The sequence below is a fragment of the Neofelis nebulosa genome, chromosome X (assembly GCF_028018385.1).
Source record: "Neofelis nebulosa isolate mNeoNeb1 chromosome X, mNeoNeb1.pri, whole genome shotgun sequence".
Lineage (NCBI taxonomy): Eukaryota > Metazoa > Chordata > Mammalia > Carnivora > Felidae > Neofelis > Neofelis nebulosa.
The window spans coordinates 105264794-105270324 of record NC_080800.1 but is presented as its reverse complement, the minus strand read 5'-3'; the positions used below and the strand labels follow the sequence as shown (position 1 = coordinate 105270324).

General features: G+C 34.3%; 1 pseudogene; it reads left to right on the top strand.

Annotated features, from left to right (window-relative positions):
- The first annotated feature begins 4151 nt into the window (after positions 1–4151).
- On the top strand, positions 4152–5106 carry LOC131502909 (proline-rich nuclear receptor coactivator 1-like; annotated as a pseudogene).
- The last annotated feature ends 425 nt before the right edge of the window (positions 5107–5531 follow it).

Genomic DNA, 5531 nt, shown 5'->3' with positions numbered 1-5531 from the left:
AGAACAAAATGCAAGGACAAAAATGGAAGAAATGTTAGTGAATAACAGATCATTTTATCACAAAAGATTTATTATTCACCAATGTAAACTTCTTTACTCCTAATTTCTTTCCCTTAACATGGGTAATAAATATGTGTTTTTACATCAGAAAGGTTACAATTTATGACATTATGTTCAAAAACTAACAATAAACACCAGATATTTTCATATCATAGCCATCACAAATATTATTGATTAATGTATCTAATCCTTCTTAAACCTATAATTTCTTAAGGTATAACCTTTTGAGTAATGTACTTCACACATTTAGTTTTGACTGAATTTTCTTAGTTTTTGTTTTTTATTTTTATTTTACTGAGAAAAGACAATTGTGTATATATAGATACAACTTCAAAACAACTATCAGATATGGCAGTTTTGGGAAACTAGTTAAGATTTGATTAGATAAACATGAATATCAATATATCAAAAGCAATAGTTCATTGACACATTGTATTTTCCCTTCATTATACAAAAAATATGCTGTTTGGAAATTTCACTTGGTTATGTTTCTAACGTGCTCAAAACAATAAGGCATTCTTCAGCTGTCAATTGGTTCTATTTTGGCAGAAGTTTTCATAATATGGAATATATTTTGGGGGCTAGGAATATACATATGATTCTATAGTTATCTTTTAAAATTAGCTCAAACAGTGAATTAGTTTTTTTCACTTTTTACTCTGTCACTATTTCCTTCTTATTTCTAAAACACAACTGTTGAACCTCCAATCACATATGGCACTACACTGGCAGACACACACACACACACACACACACACACACACACCTCACATATACACAGATACACACAGAGAGAATGTGTGCACACAAGATAGGTAAATAGATATTGAGAGAATTCCCATGATATCTTACACTTATAATCCACTGTTAGTTTTGGTCTTGTCTTCCTCTTACAAGTAGTCTTCTTATCAATTTTCCAGTTGCTTGGTTCAACATAAGGCATAACAGGAAAAACTTAGAAAGAAATATCTGTGCTTGAGCACACACAGAGAAAACTGGGACAGCTGTAAAAGTGACTAAGTTTAGTAATCTGGATCTATTCAACTATGTCAACCAAAGGAAAAATAATTATCATCCTTGCTTGTCTGAAAAGTCATAAAAGCCCATCTGTGTAGGATTCAGACAGTCTGCCTTCTTTCTGAGGAGTCTCAGGAATAATGTTCAGTAAAAAGCCCACTAGTCCCATTTACTCTGCATGATAGGGTACTGAATGCCACTAGACCTGCAGTGAGTGACTTTTTGGTCCTCATTTAATCACAGCAAGAATCATTTTCACACAGCAAGGGATAGGAGACTTTCAAACTAATAAAATAATATTTTCCAACGACATTTGCAAGAACAATTGTAATAACTAGTGGTGATTATCCAGTAAAATTATAGTAGAACTATAAGAAAAAACTATAGGACTAAGAACACTGTTGACAGGGTATATGAGATTCTTCACTTGAGACATAAGAACAAGTCTTAATATTAAAGACCAAATCTGGATTGGAAATAGCCAATAATAAGTGAATAGTATTTCAAGGAACTTAAAATGTACTACTGAAGTCAACCACTAAATTATTTCAGTGCCAGTTCTTCATGTTGACCAATGTAGAACACTATATGTGAATCACAAAATTTTATCAGCTATTTTTATCTTTTTCACTTTTATGTTTTTGTTTTTCTTCTTACATATTTTCTACATTGAAAGTTCAGTGTGGAAAACAAAGATTTGTATGAAGTGAGTGAATAAACACACATAAAGAATTCACTATTGCTGTATTTTTAGTTTCCCACTTACAGCACAAAGATCTTCCACTGTATCTATTTTGTTGCTTTGCAATAGTCTAAGTATTGGACAGCATAAATCTAAACAGTGTATTTAATCATCCACAAAACAGAATTTAATTTCCTTTAAAAAATTTTTGTCATATATGCCTATAATTCAATACTCTTATTAGTTTATTTGGTTAAACTTTTTATAATTTTAAGACAATTTTGTATTCACACAAGTTGTGAGGAGTAAAACATAGAGACATCATGTATACTTTACCCTGTTCCCTCATTGATAACACCTTGCAAAACTATAATACAATACCACAACCTGTATATTGACCTAAATACAATTTAGTTATCTTGTTCAGATTTTCTCATTACTCATTTGTGTGCATTCCTGTTTAGATTCATGCAGTTTTGTTCTTATATATGCCACTGCAATCAATACAAAACAGTTCAAAATTGCAAGGATCCCTGATATTGTTTTTTAATAATCAAACACAAGCATCATTCCCTGTATCCTACATTAACACCTGGTAGTCAGTTCTCCATTTCTACAACATTGTATTTTCAAGAATGTTATAAGGAGATAGCAGAGAAAATGGAAGACTAAGGAAATCTGAAATATTGTCCATCCTTAAAAGTAATGAAAAAACAAAGTAAATAGTTAGAATTAACTTTTTTGGGCATTAACTCAAACCTTGATGCAACTCAAAAGCTTGCAGCAACCTATTTCTAAGTAAAATGGCTAAATATTAGTAAGATGAGAGACCTTTGGAGAACTTTAGCTAACTCTAGTCTGATCTTACACTCCCTATCTCAGAAGTAGCATTGAAAATAACACATATTCCCAGTACTATTGAGAACAACATGCACCTCATTATCAAAGAATTGTTGCTATTTGATCTGTCTGGTAACTCACTGAAAGATCACCTAAAAAGACTTCATTGTTTTGCCCAGGTCAGAACTCATGGAGTGCTCAAGCCACTACATGAGGGCATTTGTTGAATAATTTGCAGGCAAATATTTCACTCACTGATGTCTAAAGTGATTAATAATATTTGAGAAAAACAACAAGCTAACCAAAAAGCTTAGGAGGAAATGTTGGGGAATAAAATGTACATAAGGGTTTAAAACTTCAAACATTTCTGAGAATTTAGAGGATAATATGCATGTCCAGTGCTGTGCACATGCTCGGAAAAGACCAGAGAAGACTCTAATCCTTCACTTCTGGTTGACCTTGAGGTACTGCATAAGTAGGAAGTGAATGCTAAGGCAGAGCTATAAACGTCCCAGTTGATTATTGAAAGAGTGACTGAACTTGCACAAAGAGCACGTTCACAAAATATGAGAGAGATTTTGCTTCCAGGAGTTTAAGGAAATCTCTGTCCAATCATTAGCTGACTATAAAGCTGACAAATCAAAGACTTCAATGGCCAATAAGAATACAGAACTTACAGAACTAGTTCAGAAAAGTTACTATGCAAACAAACAAACAAAACAAATACAACTTCAAACAGCAACAAAGGCAAACTACTGGGGGGGGGGATAAAAATCTAATTTCCAGAGTTGTTGAATTGCAATATTAAAAATGCCTTATTTTCAATAAAAAATTACAAGAACTGCAAAGAAACAGAATTATAGGTCATATACAAGAAAAAACTCAATCAATAAAAACTATCCTTGAAGAAGCCTAGATGTTGGATATATTAGATAAATAATTTAAATAACTTATTATAAATATATTCAGAGTTAAAGGAAATCATAAGTAAAGAAATAAAGAAGAATATGAGGCCAATGCATCATAAAATTGAGAATATCATTAAAGAGATACAATTTCTGGAATTGAAAAATATAAGTGAACTTAAAAGTTCACTAGATTGGATAAACAGCAGATTTGAGCAGGCAGAAGAAAGTATTGGTAAATTTGAATATGGTCAATGCAGGTTATCCACTCTGAAAAATGGGGGGAAAAGAATGAAGAAAAACAGAGCCTAAGAGTACTGTTGGACATTATCAAATGCGTCAACATATGCATAATTGAAGTCCCTTAAGGAATGAACAAAAATAAAAGAACAGAAAGAGTATTTGAAGAAATAATGGATAAGAAAATCCAAATTTGATGAAAAGTTTTACTTACACCTCTAAGAAACACAACAAACTCCAAGTAAGACAAACTTAAAAAGATCTATACTTTGTTGCTGCACTGCCATTGCCCAGACCATGGTCCATGTGCTCCACTGGGGTTCTCTTAGCAGCAGCCAATGCTGCCCTGTGATCTCTGGCTGCACTTCATCTTTCTCTTCCTGCTGAGCCACTTTCTTCTTAGAACTATGACTATCGTTTTTGTCCTGCAGCTGGAGCCACTTGTCCTGGGACCCCCTTTGCTTTTCTGCTCGTGGTTACTTTGGGCCGTTTCCCATGGTGACTACCGCCTAGCTGCCTTTACCCCGCATCCCATACCCCTGACACTGTCCCACACTTCTTTCCTCCCTCAATTCCTGGGGGAAGACTGTCCCTGTCTGAACCCACAGCCTCCAGGCCCAGCACATCTGTCCAACTGTTATCTAGCTACAGCAACAGGCACCCCTCTGGCAGTGCCAAAGAAGTGGTGAAAGAAGGTGCAGACCAGCCCAGTGAGGCAGCGCCCAGCAGCTTCCATCAGTACCAACAGCACCGGCCAGGTGTCAAGGGTGGGTGCAGCCCCTTGACTGCCAGAGCAGAGCACAGGAAGTATTGGGATAGACAACTAATTAGGCCTTGGGTCTTGTGGCCATAACCCAAACTGAGGAAGCCAGCCCTTACCTTGGCCTGCTGCCACCCATGATGCCCAGCCAACCCTCATTCAGAAGAGAGGTTTTAAAATCAAAGATGGGAAAATTGGAGAAAATTGCCATTCCTCACTGCCAGCTTGTTCATAGTATACATTTGTGTGAACAACCAAAGACACATAGGAAAGCAAATATAATTTACACTATCCAAGATTACTCTGTAAAAAGAAAATAACTTTTGGGTGAATTCTATTTCATCTGATGTAATTCAGAAGCAGGGGGAAAGGCTTTTATAAGTACCAAGAACATTGGAAATATGCATTTGAAGAAATCAGCAATTCTAACTGAAGTGAACCAAAAAGGAAAATTATGCTGGGGCAAAGTTTAGTGATCTACCTTCTTTTGTGTTCTTCCAAAGCCTCCTACTCACTGGACAGGAAGCAGCATTGGAAATCTCAATCAAAATAAGGAGTTAATGGCAGTATAATTAAAAACTCTCCTAAAAGTTGAAACTTAGATCTCAGATTGTACATCTGTAAAATAGTTTTTTTTCAAAATCCCTGGACTATTGAAAGGAAAATTGGTACATAAATGGAAATTTTGCTTTATAACATGTAAGTGCAAAAGATGAGCTTAAAAATTGTAAATAATTTGTATTATATTTTATATTATTAAATATTGTATGCCATGTGCTATGTTTATATTGTTCACACTTGAGATGTACAATATACTATTGTTATGAAAATATGTATTTTGCCCTACAAAATGGTAGATGTTTTGTGTATATACAATGGAGAAATTTTAAGTGTTTTAAGGCACAAGGAAGACTGATTTATTTGCATAAAGTACTGAGATTTATTTTTAAAGAAATAGCTATCTAATCTTAAGGTGAAGATCTAAATGTGAACAGTTCACTAATACACTACTAAAATTTAAATCTGT